General features: G+C 39.2%; 1 protein-coding gene across 2 annotated transcripts in view; it reads left to right on the plus strand.

The window, feature by feature from the left end:
- The first annotated feature begins 3,025 nt into the window (after window positions 1-3,025).
- The window catches only part of drp2 (dystrophin related protein 2), a 214,657-nt gene continuing 198,060 nt past the window's right edge, over window positions 3,026-19,622 (plus strand). For both annotated transcript variants that reach the window (XM_088080931.1, XM_088080933.1), the window contains exon 1: window positions 3,026-3,158. The gene's annotated coding sequence lies outside the window, so the exon portion shown is untranslated. The remainder of the gene's footprint in view (window positions 3,159-19,622) is intronic.

The raw sequence follows: 19,622 nt of genomic DNA on the forward strand, positions 1-19,622 counted from the left end.
TATTGACCCAGAACATGTCACATACTTGTTTTGCCCCCATGATTATGTCGTTATTTAACTTTTCTATCGCTGTAATTTGGGAGAAACACAAAAGGGAGGATCAGGAACATCCATAGGTAAGCATAGGTGTAGATTTCGGAAGGGGTGCGGGGGACACGTCTCCTCAATATTTAGGATGAAGAATGTGCACTTGTCTCCCCAAATAACAAAGTTGCAGAGGACAAAATTAAAACATTTACACAATGCATTGATGCAGAAAAGGCACAGATTGGTGCAAAGGAAAATCACCAGAATTAAGGAAATTTAGTGTTTAATGGTCACAATTTTCTGGTGGGAAAGCCCAATTTCCTGGTGTGTGTGTGTGTGTGTGTGTTATCCATCCCCAGTGTCGACACCTAAACTACACTCTTGCCGTGCAGGTTGGCACTTAAAAAAGCAAACATTAGTGCAATTTAAGGGCTTTAACTCATTATTTTCCCCACTCTGCTATTTTTATTATTAATTGATGGATTGTTTTGGCTTTTAATAGTCAAGAAATGGTGAAAAGTCAAAAGTTTACACAGTCCAAGGTTACATCCTCAACAACTGTCACATCCTTAACTTCTCAACCTCAACAAAGAAACAGCTCCAACGCACCAAATATTAAATTTTAATTTTAAATTATACGAGACATTTGAAAAGATGAGACCAGCATTTTTTTAAATTATTATTATTTTTTTGCATTTTTGCTTAATTTAACAACTTAAAGGCCCAGTGTACAGGATTTAATGGCAGCTAGATGAGGTTGCAGAAATAAAACTTCCCTCTGTCAGCCTAACACGTAGGAAAATTACAGTGGCAGACGTGAAAACTAGTTTTGCGTCATCTGACTAGTAATGCACTAGTACAGAACTATTGTTTTCGACCACTCAAGGCACTATCATAATCACACTACTTGCCACATTCACCCATTTGCACATGCAAGGCTACCATGTAGATAGATACTTTATTTTTTCCTGGGGGGAAATTGGTTTGCAGCATCAATCACTTGACATTTCCATATATCAAAATAACAAGAGTGAACACGTCAGTAAAGGTACCACACACTTACATTGCACCTGAAGTAGGAATTAGATAAGATGGGACAAAGGAAGATGTTTTATCAGACCAGCTGGACATAGGCTACTGATCCTCACCTCTGAGGATTGTTTGCCTTGTTCATAACTATGTCGCTATAAACATGTTAAATATTTGGCAATTTATGTAAGGTGCCATGTGCTGCTCAGTTTCTATACATTCACACACACTCAGTGATGGAGGAGTCATCGTTGTTTAGTTCGGTATTTTGTGGACCGGGGAAGCTGGGGATCGAACCGCCAACCTTGTGATTACAGGACCTTCGCGTTTGAGCCGCAGCTTCCTTTCTTTGTCCGTCCTGCGCTACCATAGAAACAACATGGCAGCTAACGGCTCTCCTGAAGGTAATGGAAACCAAGCTTTCTCGTTTTTAGGTCATTAAAAACTAAATAAAACATAGATATGAATTATTCCAACCGTTTCCCAGCCAAATTAGCATGTGTATGCTGGTTTTTCAAAGATGTGGACACCAAAAGTGGGTATTAGAGTAGTAGTTTCTTTTTCGGGTGTATCACCCTCAACTGTACAGAGGTCAGTTAAAATGTTACATTTTTTTCCACATTTACACTTTTTTTATGAATATTTGTCGCTTATTTGGTCTCTCGTTCAAACTTGGCGCTGGTTTAAGTCTGAACGTTGTTAAGTTGTGTCCTCCATTGCCCTTTATTGCATGGCGCTAGCATAGAGGCTAAAATTAGCAAGTTCGGTATTTTGTCCCGGACTTGTCCCGTTTCTTGTCAATCCTGGGAGCTAATGTCGATTTTAACATCTTCCCATTAAAAAAAGTCATATGTCAGCGGGTGTAGGTCGTTTTTTGTGCAGAGGGAAACGGGCTTCATATATAATTTGTGCATGTATTTTTGCATGTGTGTATTATTGTCAGCACTGATTATTTTTCTGTCATCCACTAAACACATAAAAAAACTTTTAATTAACAGTTTTGAAAACAGTGGTCCATAAAAAACACTAATGAAAATACATGTGACACCAGTAAGTACAAACCTAACAAAAAATACAATAAAATAAAAATAAAATAAGCACAAGTATGAACACATACAGGCTTTGCGAGATTTTTATAAATTAATAGTTTTTTTTTTTAAACGCATATCTCAATGTTAGATATTGATTTAAGATATATGAATGAATATTAGTAACAAATCAAGTGCTTAGAGTGAAATATTCTTGCCAAAATGTCTTTGGAGATCCGACTGAAAATCAGTCCAGAAGACAGTTTCATGTACACATTCACAAAAGTAAGTGCTCTAATGTTTCATTTATCATTCATACCAGGAATGTATCTATAAATAACAAAGTGTAGTGGGTAGTATCTGTGTATAATTGTATTAAAGCAACAATTTGATTTTGTTTGGCAGCATTGTTTCAGCTCGACAGCATTGCAAACCTGACAGTCTTAATTTTACAAAAAGCATCCACATGGGAAAGTGTTTAGTATGAATGCTTATTGTTCTGTCTTGACAGCAAAAGAAAGTTGGGTCAAAAGTGACAAAATTGGTGATCACGGCTTTGTTTTTCCGTGTCGTAGGCTTTATTCGAGCTGTCAATCCACTGTCGACAATGATGAAGAGCTGCAGGGAAGATGTGCTCCCTCAACCTTGAGCCACATCTCATCCTGACAGTTTTCTGTGACTTCAGAGCCTCCCTCCTGCAGCTCCCATAACACACCACAGCCACCGAAGTTTTCTGGACAGTATTGCGTTTTATTCCAACTCTGGCTTTTGTGAGATGGTGATATCGTGTGTCCAACCAACCGGATGAGACCCCCGGTGTTTGCCGTGGCGCTGGTGTGAGTGAGCGGAGCCACCTTAAAGAAAAGCAGTCCGCTGATGTCAGAGACACAGACCCCGCCGCCGGTGAAGCGCTGCGCTGCTCCGCCGTTTCAAATCTTCATCTGCGCTGCTGCTCTCCTCACTTTCCTTCAGCTCATGTCTCGCCTGCATCCCCGGGAGTAGCTGATTTCAACCTCCTCGCCAACACATTCAACTGAGCTGCGCCAGTCATACCTGAGCCGAAAAGAAAGAAAGGTAAGATTGTTTAGTGCTGCTTCTTTTTTTGAGTGTTTTTCTCTGCAGGAAATGTGTTTGATAGAAGCCGGTTAACCTTATATTCAGGGCACACAGAGGAGTATGGTGTGACAGGCTTCTTTAATTGCCTTTGGGTCACTCCTGTGTATGTTGTGCTGCAGTTAGGATACTATGCATCGTCCTGGTCACAGTTTGGAGGCTGAGGTTTCATCCCTGTGATGGATGGTGTTTGCCAGATGAGCTTCGGGATAACTACTGCCTGTGTGTGTGTGCTTCTGGCCGGTGGAGCTCAGAACAAAAGGTGCGCAACTGGACGTTTTGGCAGCAATTTTTTGGGAACGCATCTTGTTCTTCCTGATTGTTGTCCTAAACAAGCTCTCAGTCTGCATGAACAAGCTGCACGGACCACAGTTTCTCCATTCACTAATTGCGGATCAAAGGAAGTAAATTTACCGACACTGATTTTAAGTGTGCGCCCCAGTGTGCGCTCGTTTTGTGGAGACCAGAGGAGAAAAAGAGCATGCCAGATCTTTCTCTGCAAGTTTACCCTTAAGTGGCGCTTCCTGCTGGAAAGAAAAGAGCGTTTTTAGGGCTTTTCTGCCTCATCGGTTTGTGTGGGTGGAGACTGACGTGTGATGGCAGACTGAGGTGTTGAGCCGGATTTGAACTCAGGATGTCGCGAGTAATTATGGTTACAATTACACGGTGTGCGTCTTAAGCCCCAAGACAGTTTTATGAAGGCCCCCAGGTCGTAACTCAGTGTGGGATAAATTGGGGAAATATTCGGATGGAGGAGTAATGCTGCTTCTGTGGATATGACAGCAGTAGCATATATTTACAATCCAAATGTAAACAAAATAGTATAAAACACATGATCTGAGCCTGCTCTCTCAATGTGAATGACAGGTGTTAACAGCTGACAACAAGTAAATTAAAGTTTGTTTGCATCATTTGCTTGCAAACATAGCTATACAGGCCTATATTTAAAGCGATTTTGCTTATTTTTTCCATCTAAATCTCCCAGTATATGAATATCAGTCACATTTACATACCTATAGTTGACCCATGACAATAATTTACTGGTCTATATACACCAGTTGTACATTTGTCACTGCTGTTCTTTCCAAATGTTGATTTTTTTTTTTGTTCATTTTGAAGAATCAATCAAACACATAAACATAAAATCTCTTCATAAAAAAGTAATCATCTTGGTTTTGGACATCAAAAGCATCTCTCTCTTTCTCACCAGCTGGTTTTGTATTCTTTCATCTTTGATCATAAAGCTCGGTAATTCTTGGTGTTCATGGCTCAGTTCAGGATGAAATTGAAGGTCTCAGGAAGCTTTAAGTGGTTTATTTTGGTAAGAAAAAAAAAGCTGAATAATGTTTCCCTCCCAAAGGGGGAATGAAGTGACATCCTGCCTCACAGAGAGAATTTCCTCTGAAAAATGACTTTTATGTTGTCATTCTGCAGAACATTTTAGTGTTATCAATCTGCATTCATTTAAAATAGCTTCAAGTAATTTTCATGGACAGTAATCCTCCTATACTAAAAGATCCGTTTCCTCAGAATCCAAAAGCCTAACAGGAGCACATCTGAATTATCTTCAGGGAATCCAATTTGATGTGATGATAGGTTTGCACATCTTTTGATCTCAAAGGCTGCTGCACAACATCTGAAAATGTAAAATGAGAGAAATATTTCTACAGACAGTGGCTTTAATAATGGTGAATAATGAGTAGCATACGTTGTGCTGCATTATGTGCTGCTCTTTATAACTAGATTTGGCGGGGAGGCTGTGTTTCTTAAGGCTTCACACAGTAGTGAGCTATAATTGTGAAAGACGGTAAAAGGATTACGAGGATGTTCTATTGTCACCGTCTCTCTCCATCTACATGCCTCCTGGTCATGTTTTATGTTATGTATTTTCAACACCCTCCCTCCAGCAGTGTTTTGAAGGATATAGATTAAATCTCACAGCATCATCCTATTTTAATGTCCTTTATTTATCCTTACAAGGACAGTCAGATGATGTCAGTGCAGGTCTTCCCAACCTTTTGTCTGATGTACGCCCACAGCCATCAGATTAAAAAAACAACAACTTTTACATGACACTTACCACGTTTCAAATGTGCTCTTTTGAATTAATTTCAAACTGGATGTCATTTCATACTATTTATGTTTTTATTTATAAAAGAGCATTGTTGCAGTATTTTTCAGAAAATCAAATGTTCATGTTAAGGTTGGTTTGGTCCAGTTGGCATTCGTACTACCATTTGGAGTCGCAGATGCTGATCATTTAAACGATTTTCTACCACATTAAACTTAACAATTCAACCATTACTTTTCTCTAATAGTTAATCCATTACTCTTTGTTATCCAACATTTATCCTTAGCTAACTATGTCAGCTATTTTAACTTTAACTCATCATGTCAACCATCTGTCATTTAGTGCATTATTTTTTAATTATTCATGACTTTTAGCGAACTTTTTCCTACAGTTTATACTTTAATTTACTATTTTAACCATTTATTGATTACTCCAGCACAACATTGTTTTACATCAATTAATCCATTGGTTTAAGCTAGCAATGTTTGCCAGCAATCCATCATTTTTTGCTAAATATTTTCACCATTTTTACATACTTTTTTTGACTGTTAATCCATATCTTGTAGATAACTATTTCAGCTGTTAAACCACCATTTTAGCTAATTGTTTTAATTGTTAATTTCAGTTTACCGTTCAAGACATTTAATCATTAATTTTAGGTCATTTTTACAACAGTTTATCAAGACATTTAAGTTAACTGTAGCAGTAATTTATCAAGTATTTCTAGTGACCTTTCCAATTGTTTATTGAGTACTTCTAGCTATTTCTAGTTCAACAGTTTATTGAGTACTTTTAGCTAACTTCCCCAATGATTTATCAAGTACTTTCAGATAATTTTTTCAGTCATTTATCAAGTACTTTTAGCTTACTATTAATAAGGTCTGAGTGCTTTCAGCTAACTATTCCAACAGTTATCCATTCATTTTATCAATCTAATTCAAGCAGTATTATTAGCAATTTGACCTGTGTATCCATTACTTTTAGCTACCTCTCACAGCCGTTATTCCATGACTTTAAGCTATCTTTAGGCGTCTTTGCTTCCTTTGTTGAGCTGCAGTACCCCCCGGGATATAAGTAGGCTAAGCTACCCCTGGTTGGGAATCACTGTGTTAGGGCACTGGTATTTTTCTGGGCTCAAAAGTCTTTTTACAGTTTTGGGAGTGTGAAAGGTTAATCCCAAATACGCAATACTTCAAGGCGAGGAGCCGGTTTCTTTCATGGTTTGTTTTCATCTGCTCTGATGAATCCTAAACATGTATTTTGGGATTGCATTATTTATACTGTTATGTGAGGAGCAAGCTGTGTTAAAGATTGTCTCGGGCATGTTTTTCTTTTCCCTCCTTTTTTTAATTCAGGAGAGTGATCTGAAAATGTCATCCTCTGTTAAAGTCTGCCCCGGGTCTTCAGTAACTCTAGCGGAGCGTTAAGAATTAGCAACCTACCAACTGCTGTAGTGACATTACATATTCTCACTGAAAATTTTTTTTTCTTAGTTACAATGAAAAGGTGATTTTAGGTCAGATGCTGTGATTTCTTGTAAGCTCTGTGATCATGAATAATTAGTCTGGTGTCATGTTTTCTTGCAACACGGAGGAACGCAGTGATAAGTTACAAGTCATGACCTCTATGAGACCCTCGAGGAGTCAATCTGGTTAAACCGCAGCAGTGATTTGATTACAGATGACCCCTGCTTTGACCTTATTGATGTCACCTTACTCTCCAGTGAGGTACATGAAGACCTCAGTGATTTGTTTTTCCATATGCTTTGCATTGCTAGAGTGAAAATTTGCAGTGAACAAGCTTTTTATGACTAATTTTCCCTGTATTTAAAGGATTATTTCTGTTTGTGACATTTGTCAAGGCTGCCACTCTTAACATAAGTAGAATTAGCAATAATGTCTGCACACAGTCAGCATAGCTTGAAATATCAGGACTCGTTTTCCTCCTGTTAAAAGGAGACATTTGTTGCTACTCACTTTTGCACAGTATGAAAAACAACTTCCACTAAACTAAAAAATGCAGGATAATCCTCCATGACGTGTTAATTGGTTTTAGCCAAAGTTTCTCTGTTCTGTCATTTCATCTTGCCTTGTTTGATGTTTTAATTTCTAACCATGCATGCAGAGAGCAGAGAACATGTCAGAGTGATTGGATGAGTAAGGCGGTGTCTGTGACGCTCAATTAAGAGCTGGTATCTTTTGTGGTTGAGTTACACTAATGCTGGGTTTACTGGTAATCACCTGAAGAGAGTGAAAGTCTGTCTAGAAGTAATCTCTTAGAAACCTGTCGCATTATAAACCTAATTGTCTCATCCTTGTCTTCTCAGTTAAAGGATAATTAATTATTGTCAACAAATCCCATGAAAAGACCAAATGATCACTCTAATAAGTGTTGTCTGTAGTCCCAAAGCTTGATGTATGTCATTCCCCGGAGCCTCTGACCTCCATTGTTGTTCACAATTATTAAAACGACATCTATGAGCTTTCATTAAAGAGAACATGGACACTGTCATTTATTTGAGCTGATGCGGCGTACAATGGTCCTGGTGCTGTAAATATCTATGAAAGCCACAGCTGAAAATAGTCCTTAACAAATATATTTATTCCTGTTTGAATAATATTTGCTAAAAACTACAGAGCCCAGCTGATGAAAGCACAAGTCTGTGACCTGTTTTTAAAGAGTAACAGCGTCAAGCTGACAAGCAGTGTTTCTGGTTGGAAATTTCAGGTTAAAAGTGAACTCTGTACCTCTTAATGGCATCTAACAGTGATGTCACAGGGTCCTGGAGTACACTTGCACATCATTGCAGCAAGGTAATCACTAAACCTCTGCAGATCAACAAAAACATGGTTTTCAGAAGGTGCTAAGTTGCTTTTTAAAGATTTAAATAAAACCAATGGGGGGTGGGGGGGTGGGGTGAATAGTACAAAGAGACTAACAAATTATTATTGTTGGTCTTTTCATGTTTTTTTTAACATTAACAAGCTTTTGAAAATTGCCAGCCTTACATGGCTTAACAATAAGGATTGCACAATTGTCCAGGGCAAATAAAATGCCATGCCTAGCAAGTAAATCTGCCAACTCAATAACCCAATCAGGGAAGTGGTAAAAAAATAATTAAACATTTTTTTCCATAGCAGATGATGGAAATTTCTATGGACTGAGCAATCTTGCTTCCTTCTTATCTCTGTTGAGAGCTGCACATGGGCAGTACCTATCAGTCGTTTATAAGGAAATTGCAGCAGGTGAAAACTAGGGGTTGCCAGATTATCAGCCTCGCCGATTATCAGGGCTGATATTTTGCATTTTGCTGATTATCTGTATCGGGAAAATGTCAGCATGGGAGGAACTTTTACCTTGTAAAACCTCAGGAAGATATTTTTATTCATACATTTTTTATTTAAATTTTCACTGAACTTTATAAAAAAAGTTGCAGGAAACTTGCTGTATATGATGTTGAAAGTTTCAGTTTTGATTTAACTTTTACTAAAGGCATTTAAAAAAGTTTTCTTTGAGTTGTATTCCAAAATCTGATTTTCAACAGAAATATTTTTATTAAAAACATTAAAAGGGCTTCATGTAAAATTGAGAGCTTATATGTTTTCTGGACACAGTTCTCTAAATGGAGGTGGCTGACAGTGCTAACACTATAAACAGTGCTAAACTATAGCAGCAGTGCTGCTGTTGCATACAAAACCTTTAACTGCCTAATTCTTTGTTTCACAACTAGCTTAGGCATTGTAAACATTCTTTTTTAAGTGAATAAATATTTAAAAAGTAATTAGATAATTTATTATTATTATTTGAATAGTTGGAGGACAGTGTGCTCTGTTCCTGTATATAACCTCTTTTAACATTACTGACCACAAACCAGCTGTGTCTTGTGCATCCTCAATTCCTGTCCCAACAAAAATGCCACTGGTCACAACCAAACACCCCAGGCCCTGCTGGAATAAAAATATCTCAGTGCCCTGTCAAGTGGCTGTCCCTCCTGAGACCCAGATGGACGGATAGTTGTTGTACACCTTGCAGCATCATCATCCGGAGCTCTGTGGCCGTAGGACAGGTGTGCTCAGTCAGACAGGCTGCAACAGTCCCATCATCTCCCTGCACCTCTCAATCATCCTCACCCTGTGCTGAGAGATGGCAAAATGGACAAATGGGGGAAGAATGGGGATAGAAAAGCAATTTGCTAACTCCATAAATTCCTGCGCCTGCGGTACCTATCCTTGGCCATCGTGACTGCAAGCTATTATTTAGAATCTGGTAACCGATGCTTTCCTATTAACATTAAATGGGTTGGTGTCTGCGGGTTGTCTCCTGCGACACGTTTATGCTGGTTATTTACTGCCCAGCACCGCAGGCCTTGCTCCCGAAGCTGCTCCGAGGGCCGACTCACAGTGTGGCCCCACGTGGCAAGTCATCCTTAATATGGCAGGATGGGAGGGGGAGAGGAGCAACGACCAGTTACTTAATTTGCAATTTATAACTAAGAGCGGTCAGAGCGTTGGATAGGAGATGCGTAAATGACACAGAAAGAGAAAGCATGCAAGGATGTGATAGATATTTGAGTTTGCATCAGTGCAGGTGTGTACCAGTTTTCTCTCAGTCTTTGTGGACATGTTTTTGTGTCAGCTTGTGTTTTTGCCCACACCAGCAGAGTGGAATATTGGTCATTCTTTGCGTATGATGTCATACATTGGCGGGCTGTCCAGATGAAGGGCAGGCAACTGGAGGCAAAGACTATCAGCACTGCACAAAGGCCTACGTTTTGCATAGGGCTCATTGTGACAGTAGCATTTGTGTAGTATAGTAAACAACCTTACAGTACTAATAATAGATTGCAAATGTTCTTGTATATTTTTTTGCTGACACTATATATCAAGCAAAAGCCAGAGACTGTTGTGTAATAAGCTGCCATGAGCTGTAAATTTCACACTTCTAAACTGAAGGGAATAGACTTTTATCTCTGTCCTTACGTGCAAAGTCACTCTTCCTCTGTGCCTCTGCCTGCATGTCTGCAGCTGCTTGTACCATGGAGTAAACTCAATCAACTGAGGGTCTCCAACTGATAATCTGAATATTTCAAGTGGCAACCCTACAAGATCTACTTTAACATGCTAAATATGACAGAGAACAACATGGTAAACATTACACCTACTTAAAATCAGCTTATCAGCATTTAGCGCAAATGACAGCTGTGCCTAATTTCAGCCTCACAGAGCCACTGACACGGCTGCAGACTCTCAGTCTTGTTCAACATTTTTCTGGTGAAGGGAAGATTAGAAGTCCACACTGTAAAAGAGATCATACATTTTGCCCAGTATGACTATCAGGCAGCAGTGCGGTGAGCTGCAGACGTGATGGTGATGTTATTTCTTAATCCTGTCATCCTCTGCTCCAGAGATGGTGGCTTTGGTTGTTTTCTCTTTTTATCTGTGTTTGCCAGCATGTGGGACAGGGGGTTCGACTAAATATTCAGCGCTGGAACATTTCTGCTTTCATGCTGAATAACACTCAATTTTCCCCTTCTGACAGCAGCATGTCGCAGTGGATGAATGATTAAACATGTGACAATTAGTCAGTGACAACTGCCTTTTTTTTTTTAAAGTTAAAATTCATTGTTTACAAAATCTCTATCATTGCTTGTGATCACTGCAGCACTTTAATGGTCTATTCTAGCTCAAGATAAAAGTGTATCATTTAAATGCAAAGCTACATCTAATCTGAACAAATGGACTCTCATATATACAACTTTTCAGGATGGATGTTAAGCCTGTAGAAGACGCTCTGGTCAATAACATTACATCAGCAGTCCTGCGCAGCCGCTCCGCTCTAATTGGAGTTAATGGCTCCTGCACTGAATTGAACATACATCTTGTGGCTGCTGCTGAGTTTGTTTCCCCTTGTTGCAACTTTTTTTTTTCCTAAACTGTGCTGAGAAACATAAACGCTGATATACTGTTTCCACTAAATCTTATTTCTTGAAGTGAACCGATAGCTCTTGTGCGTCAGGTCTGGTTAGAGCAACGTGGCGTTTGCTCTCCACTGGTCACACTTCATTTTCTGCTCATGTGCTAACGTGCTCCAATTAAAGCTGACGTGTTCTGATGTTCTGATCAGCGCGGTGTCGTGTCTGGCAGTGTGACCTAGGGTGTGTCCTCCACTGCTCAGTTACTCAACTCCATCTTTTTTTTTTTTTTCTTTTTTTTTTTTAATGTTGGCTTGCTTCTTAAAATTCATGCAGCGGATGTGTGTTGTGGCTCCGGCCCACGCCTCTCACAGTGTTCTTTCCTTTTTCCCTTTTATCTCTTTATTTTTTAGATTCAGGAAATGGGATGGACTTATTTGGATAATTGCTGTGAGTCACCTGGTTTCAAATCATTCTAGAGACATAATAGTGTATTTATGGCGATTTGAAATCCCCTTCACCATAGACAAGATGATGAACTCATTAGAAATGACTCCCAATCTTCCCCCTCCCCGGTTTAACCTTCAGGCTATGAAGGAGAAAAAAACACTGCTGGCGGACCATTTTCTAGCAAATCTTTAAAGCAGGTATTATAGCTGTTATGAATTAAACATTTTTTTATGTATTGTTCCCTGGAAGATGATGTTTAATGTCGAGTTTGAAAAAGTAAAATACATAAATAAAATCATAATCCACACAACTCACTCCTTTTTTGTTCTTTTTTCACGATTGGAGGACACTTGTAAGTCTACCTTAGCCTGTGCCTGTTATTCACAGTTCACAGTTTTGACCATAATAACATTTTACTCACCTGCATCACTGCACTCATTGCAGAGACTGCAGCTCCGCTAATTACAGCTTTAAAACAGCAGCCATTAATACAAGCAACATAAGCTTTAACCCTGTCATTTTAGCAGCAAAATAAATTCAGTTTGATTTGGCTTTTCTATTGAGCCTGGCTATGTTTCCCCTTCCTCACAGTATGCAGTGGCCACAGACATCTCCTAAAAGTACAGTGTAGATGATCTACACATTGTCCTGCTTCCGCTTCAATTTCTCATCTGTCCTCTTGATTTTGGCTTTTTTTTTTTGGCATTAAAGTTCAAATAAATATGCAAGGTCGTCAAAGTGAAATGACTGGCATCTTACTACATCTTCGTAGTAAAAATATGTCAGAAAATCATCCATTGTAATAAGTTTACAAATATTTGGATTATACACACAAAATAGTGAGGCACACGATAAGAAATTATTGCAGATCCAGTATATTGCTTTTTTTTTTTTTAATTTTTTTTTTTTTTAAATTAACTGCATAACCACTGTTTGTTGAACAAACTGGCATCATTCCCATTTGTGTTAAGTGTCAGTACACATCACAAAGTCTAACTGGAGATTTTCAAACTCCTACTCAAACTTGCACTACATGGTTTTCCACACACTCATCTATTTGTTGCGGCCTGCAACGATTAAAACATCTGCTACCACAAATAGATGTTCTATTTCTGAAGCTGGAGCGTTCATTAGGAGTGCTGTTGAAATATACATACCATTCGATTATTAATTGCACCACACTCTTGGAGCAGCAGAGTATCCTCTTGGCACAGATGGAGCAGTAGATCGTCAGGTGCATTTTAAGTCAAATTTAACCATTCATTCTGCTGGGTTTTAAAGTGTGCATTAACTTGCAGCAGGTGCTCCTCTCATCTGATCTGATCTGATCAGCTCTGAGCAGATCAACAGATCAATTATCCACCCAGCGAGTCACAAACTGCTGCTGCAGAAAGAAAGAACTCATGGAGAGCTCTGCCTGCATTCAAGGACCTCCCTGCCATTGTTGTTAGCTATAGTTAAACCCTCTCATCCTGTGGTAAACACTGTACTAATAATTAGTTTAACATGGTTTTCCCACATGATAGTTAAAAAGAAGACTGTAAAAAGGCGCTTGAAGCAGATCTCACTTTCACCCTAACTGAAAAATTTGATTGCAGTACGTTTTTCTTTACAATTTCTGCAGAGCTGCTTGTGATTGGTTGACTTGAGACAGAGCAGTAGGCATCAAGATAGCTAGCATTAGTATTAGAGAAAACATTGAGATTCAGCTGTTTAAACCTCAGTCGAACTCGGATGAGGGGTCTGTTGTGCACCAAAATGAGCAACCAAAATGGATAATAAGTGTAGCTAGCATCTGGTAGGCCAACTGGCAGGGGTTGACACAGTGTTAATAGTTGTGAAACTTAGAATAATATTGGCTATGAGCAAGCTCCAGGGTCCAGTTTACATCTAAAAACAGCACCATCTACCAAGGTCATTGTCCAAACTTTTATTACGCAAAATCCAACTGTTCTGACAAGTCTGCTCTGTGATGGAGGTTTTGTTGGTATGTGTTTTCTGTATTAGACAACGATTTACTTTGATATTAGTGACTTGCTTAATCTAGTTTTCCCTGGTATACGTTTGAATCTCAGATTTTAGGGAAGCACACAAACAATGGCCCCCTTCAGTAGAGGAATTTGAAAACACTTGTCAAATGACAAACTTTTTCACAGATACGAGACAGTATAGTCAAGATCAGACTTTTTAGGGGATAAAAACATGAGAAAAACACATTTTTGAGTAGTGTTTTTTCATCTTTAATCTCAAGTAACATCACTGCTTGGCGTGATCAAAGTGTACTCTGCTGAACCTGTAACCACACCCAGTCATGACTTCAGTGTACTGACACACCCTGGAGTATACATCTACATCAGTGCAGCAGTGTGAGAAGGTTAATCACTGAAAGTCATCAGAAGCAAAGTATTTGGCTGGTGTTAAGTTTTTCTTTAAATTGTGTTTTGTAAAAAGTAAAAGTGGCTGGTATATTGTATCCAATGAGGACAAAACACTTAACAAGGTCAGTATCAGCATTGATGCTGATCCAGTTTGTAAAAACTCGTAGGAGGCTCAGATTAAAGGGCAAAACTAAGAAAATAAACCCAATTTGAATTAATGTTGCTGAAATGGAAAATATCTTCTGTACAGTTATAGATACAGTGCGGTACATTGAAAAGTTGGGTCTATAAGTGACCCCAGAACAAGTCATACAGAAGTAAACTGTTATAGATTTTTCTTCTTTGTAGTCCTTTCAGTTTCATCTCATCCTGCTGTAGCCTTTCTGGGCTGAATATTCTGTCTGTTTACTTATTATCCAATTTTAATAACAGATCTAAAGTTTGCTTTAACACAGTGCAGAAATAATTAATCATATTTCCAAGAGAACAAAGAACAATGGGAATCAATTCAGCTGTAACTCAATGCTCGTTCATTGTGGATTAGTGCATGTCTGTGTAAGCTAAAACACGTTATGCAACATGTATATTTTAATACAATGTAAATGTGATTAATTGAGTTTGAGCTGAGTTGTTTGATACAGAAAAACATCTCAGCCTTCAAGCACTTTGAACGAGCTGCTGAGTTCATGACCTGACATTGTACAGTATTTAATAGATAACTCTGACTGCTTTATCATGATGAAATCACTCAGAAATCAAACTCAACTCTCTAAAATTGTGTTTCACCTTGAAAATAATTGCCACAAATCTATTACTAACTGATTAGTTTTATGTTTTGTCTAGCTCCTCATTCCTCTCCTTCATCTAAATTATTCAGTCAAAAGCTGCAGATAACTAATGAATTGAACACTTGGCAAGTTCGGAAGCCTCTGCCCTGATATTGTCTCACATAGCTGATAAAATGTGGTTTCACCTTAAAATTTAGTATAAAAACACCTAATGACTGTCTACATTATTCACAGTCCAGAGGCTAGCGTGGCTCCTCCTGCTGAAGCTTAATTGAGCACCAAGGAAATGCGGCTCTGTCCCATTTCAAGCAATACAAATTTTGCGTGTGTGCGTGCTGTATGTGCACTGCAAGCACAAACCGGCCAGGTCGATACAGCTCTAGATCCTGAGATCCAAGATCATTTCTCAAAGCTGTGTTTTTCCCATCTACGAGGCCAAATGGCAGTCTCTCAGGCTTTATGATTTATCAAATAGAAAAGGTCACCACGGCAGGCTGCAATTAATTTTGTCTGCTTTTATTTGGTGCTGCCCAGGATGCTCGCTCCATTACTGACATATGCCATTACATGGGATGTCTTCAGGATGGGGGGGGGGTATTTAATGAAGGAACGCAGCTCTATATCAGACACTGTTCAATGTTTAGTGGTTTCAAGCAGTGACGATCTTTGTGAGAGCAGCCTTGAGACAGTGTTGCATATTTTTCTCCATAGTCTTCAATTTGCAGCAAAATGATAGATAACATGCAGAGCTTCAGTTCAGTTTTTAAACACAAGTGAAAGAAAAAGAAGGAAAGCGAATGATGGGAAGAAATACCAGAGACCAGCTGAAGATGAAATCACTCCAGCTGCAATATAGTGATCCATGAATTAAAACAAATATGGGCAAGCAGTTTTTCCCACAGATGACCAGCGTATGTGTGGAGGTCTCACTGTAATGGCATTCTGTGGTGTCACTCTAATATACGACACTTTTTGCGGGTCTGTGATTGTAGCGCAGCAGAGTTTTTTTTTTATCTCCTTCACAGCTGAATGTCACTCGTGGGGTGTGTAGCTGATCTGTTGATATGTCTACAGCTGATCAGATTAATAGAAGAGCCTAAATATTTGCAGATTTTTGTAAGTGATAGACAATTTTAGGCCTAGCAGAATGAACAGTTTACTTTCACTTTTAATGCACCTGATGTTCTGCTGCTCCTCTCTGCTGCTACTGCACTTTAAATAACCCAACAGTGTTATTAACTTAATTAATACCGCTCCTAATTAGTAGTCCAGCTCCATTGAGACTATGGCGGCACAAATTAGACTATGACGGCTCGCCATAGTCTTTGTTATTAATGGGAAACATTGTCAAGGGACGTTAACTGAGGAGGCTAATGGCCTCTTCGCTACTTCCTACTCTCTACTTCCGGTGCCCTTAATCAGACCACACCCATCTCTAAACTCAGCCTTTATTTTGACCCCTAGATATCTGCACAGTAGCCTGCCTGCCAAGCTGCAGACCACTGTTGGAAAGTAACAAACAACAAAAGCGGTTGTGATTCAGCGTGATATTGCTGTGTTTGCGTGTTTATTTAGGCACCAAACATGGGTGTGTTGTAGTGACCGTCACCACTTTGTTTACTGGGCATTTATGCATAAAAAGTGGTCGTTCTTTGACAAGACTTGTTTTTTAACGAGACATTGCTCCTTTTCTCGCTGGGACTGAGGGACTGAACTATTCCTAATTATAATCATGTGTTTTTTGTGCCTGAGCCTAACCACACCTTATCTACAGCATTGTTGAAGTGTAACGTTTTAATGTACAAACATATCTGTTGTTTGAAGGAATGTACAATGCCAAGGTTTTTTTATGGCAATTTGGAAAACTGCCTCTGTGGTAGTTCCCACCACAATAGGTGTCACCAGAGTCACATGTCACGATGACACACAGACTCACAAGGTGAAAACAATACCAGCTGTCATGATGTTGTTGCGGTGGGCAAAAAAACCAAAATACATGCACAAAAAAGAGACTTTTAAAAAAAATATTTTCATTTATTTACAAGACTAGAGGGTCTACAGCCATGCCAGTAGCTCTATGATGTTGGCTTTGATTCAAATGCTTGCATCAGCATGCTAACATGACTGTAATCACAATGCAAACATGCTAATATTTAGCAGTATTTACCACAGTAGTTTAGCATCTTAGCTGGATAAATTTGTTAACATTGAACTCAATCTTGTGAATTAACTTTATCCCATGAGGTTAAATGAATTTATTTCATTAGCAGTAATTCTGCCTTTGGTTCAATGCCTGCCTCAGATCTAAAGCTGGAAATAAGCGAGTTAATTGTGGACCACTTTGCAGAGTAGCAGATACCCACTGCAATCCTCTCATTTGAGCCCTCAGAAGGCAACACCTGTAAGTACACTTTAGGTTGTATGGTGTATTCATTATAAATTGTAGCTTATTTTAGCATTATTTGTAAAATGTAATTGTTTTTGAGTTGTTACGTTGTTGCTAAGTGCTGGTGCTGTTGTGTATGTATATGTGCATTAATGTAGAATTGTGCACAACTGTGACAAGGTACAAGGTAGATTTATTTGTCATTTTTCTTAAACGTGGTTTTAGAAGAAAGGAAATTAAAGTTGACCTAAATCCTGCTATATCTTTTTGGCATGGAAGGAGGAGTTGTGGAGGCTCACAGTCTAGGGGAAAGAAGCTGCTCTGTTGTTTGGTGGTTTGGCAGTGGCTACTTCTGTATCTTTTTTCAGATGGCAGCAGGATGAACAGACTGTGGCTGGTGTGGCTGCTGTCTTTCAGTATCCTTCGGGCTCCGTGCAGCCACCTCACTTCACCGAGGTTGCTGATGCTCTGCAGATGGGAACCAGTGATGTTCTGGGCAGTTTTAATCACCCGTTATAGAGCCTTCCTGTCCTTGACCGTGCACAAACCATGCCAGTTCATGATGTTTTCAGTCAGTATGCTTTCTATTGCTCCTCTGTAGAAGTTAACCAGGATCTTGCTGTGGAATTTAGCCTTTCTGAGTTTCCTTAGGAAGTAGAGCCATTTCTGTGCATTTTTAACCTGGGTGGTGATGTGTGATGACCAAGACAGGTTCTCAGTGATAGTAATTCAAAGGAACCTATAGCTGTTCACCTGCTCCACCTCAACTCTGCTGATGTAGACAAGGGTGTGTGTCTTTGCCTTCTTTTTAAAATATAAAAGACGGAAAGAGTGATCCAATCAGGTTAAATACAAATAATGAATATTACATGAGAGTAAATCAGTGTGGGACATCAAGAGTGATAGCTTTGAAGATATTTTTCTCTTTACAGAATCACTTTCATTAAATAAATTCTCATACAAAAGTCAAGTAAATTAACTGCCCTCTGTGTATTCCCCCACAGCAAAATACTTAGCCGTGTTCTTGTGCTTCTTTTTCTCTTACTAGTTCTGTTTTCTGATGGGAAAGACTTTCCATCTTAGATTAGGCACCCCGCTTCAGGCAATGTTTATTTTTGTGATATTTGTGCTGTAGAAGTAGCTTACATGATGCAAAATATCAAGGTATTTCATTATGTTTCATAAAGCTAGGTCATAATCCTTCCTAATTAATGTCCAAAGCATTCTCTGTGCCTCGTGGCTGTGTTTTGAACATAAATAGTCTTGCTCCTGTGCTTAAAGGGTCTCATCAATCTGTCTTGTGAGCTGATAGCCGCCTTACTTAGTTCCTATGGAAACTGCAGTGTTAAGAGTTCAAACTTATTGCTATGCAGACCAATCCAATAGTTGGTGAAATGCTACAAGACTACAGAACTCTTTGCCCTGTTCGACAATGTTTCCTCTTGTTAAATCCTGCTCTTTGGCAAAGGGCAGAGGGTCACTGATCTGAAGGCAGTGAGTTTAAGCCGGCAGTTTTTACTTTGGGCTCCTTTCCCAAAGATCCAAGAGCTGTGGAATAAACCTGGACTAAACCACAGGGATTCAGATGTTTGATTATTTCACTGGCTTGACCTTTCTGATCCTGTCCAATCATGTTGACCTTTCCATGTGCCAGTAGATGTTGCTGTGAGCCCTTGCTCTTAACATATTAAATCCTGACGTATTCTCCAGAGGTCCTCTTTCGCATCGCCAAATTTGCACCCAGAACCTTTTTGTGAGTATGTCAATGAGATCAACTTGCTCCTCCTCAGTGCTGCTAATACAGCTTAGGCTTTTTGAAAATTCCAGATTGAGGGAGTTTTCTTACTGGTTCTTTGTGCACGACGCTTCAGAGGCTGTGTCAGTACCAGGACAAGATGTATAGTATGTGAGGAAATGCTGTTGGTGCCTGGTCTTTATTTTTAGAGTCAATCTCCTGTTGGTGCTCAGTCTTAGCGAGGAGGCAGTGAGTCATGTTAAAACCAATGAATGTGAACTGCCAAACCCCCATGGTGTGATAGGAACCTGACTATATTGCTGGCCGGCATTAAAGGCTCTCTTTTCCTCACAAGATACAATATGTTGCTGTGATCAGTGAACATCCGTCTGGCGGATTCTGTGGTGGCTTTGATTTATGGTGTTTTGCCATGGCGTGACTCTGGGTAAGGACTAAATTATTTGGCTTCATTTGGCTTTCTGCATCTCAAATTAGTTTGAGCAGGATGTTCGCTAAACACTTCATACACCCACTCAGTCAACAAGCAGTGCCTTCTTATTTCTCTTGTTTAGGGATATTTGCTGCTTTCCAACCAAGTGGCTGGAGACATGCACAGTGCCGATGTATTTCATTACATGTAGTACACATGGATTTAGTGAACTTATGTGGTGCACTTATGTTTCCTGATCAGGAATCAACATAAGAA

The sequence above is a fragment of the Plectropomus leopardus genome, chromosome 8 (assembly GCF_026936395.1).
Source record: "Plectropomus leopardus strain MGB_pleo_1.0 chromosome 8, ASM2693639v1, whole genome shotgun sequence".
Taxonomy (NCBI): Eukaryota; Metazoa; Chordata; class Actinopteri; order Perciformes; family Serranidae; genus Plectropomus; species Plectropomus leopardus.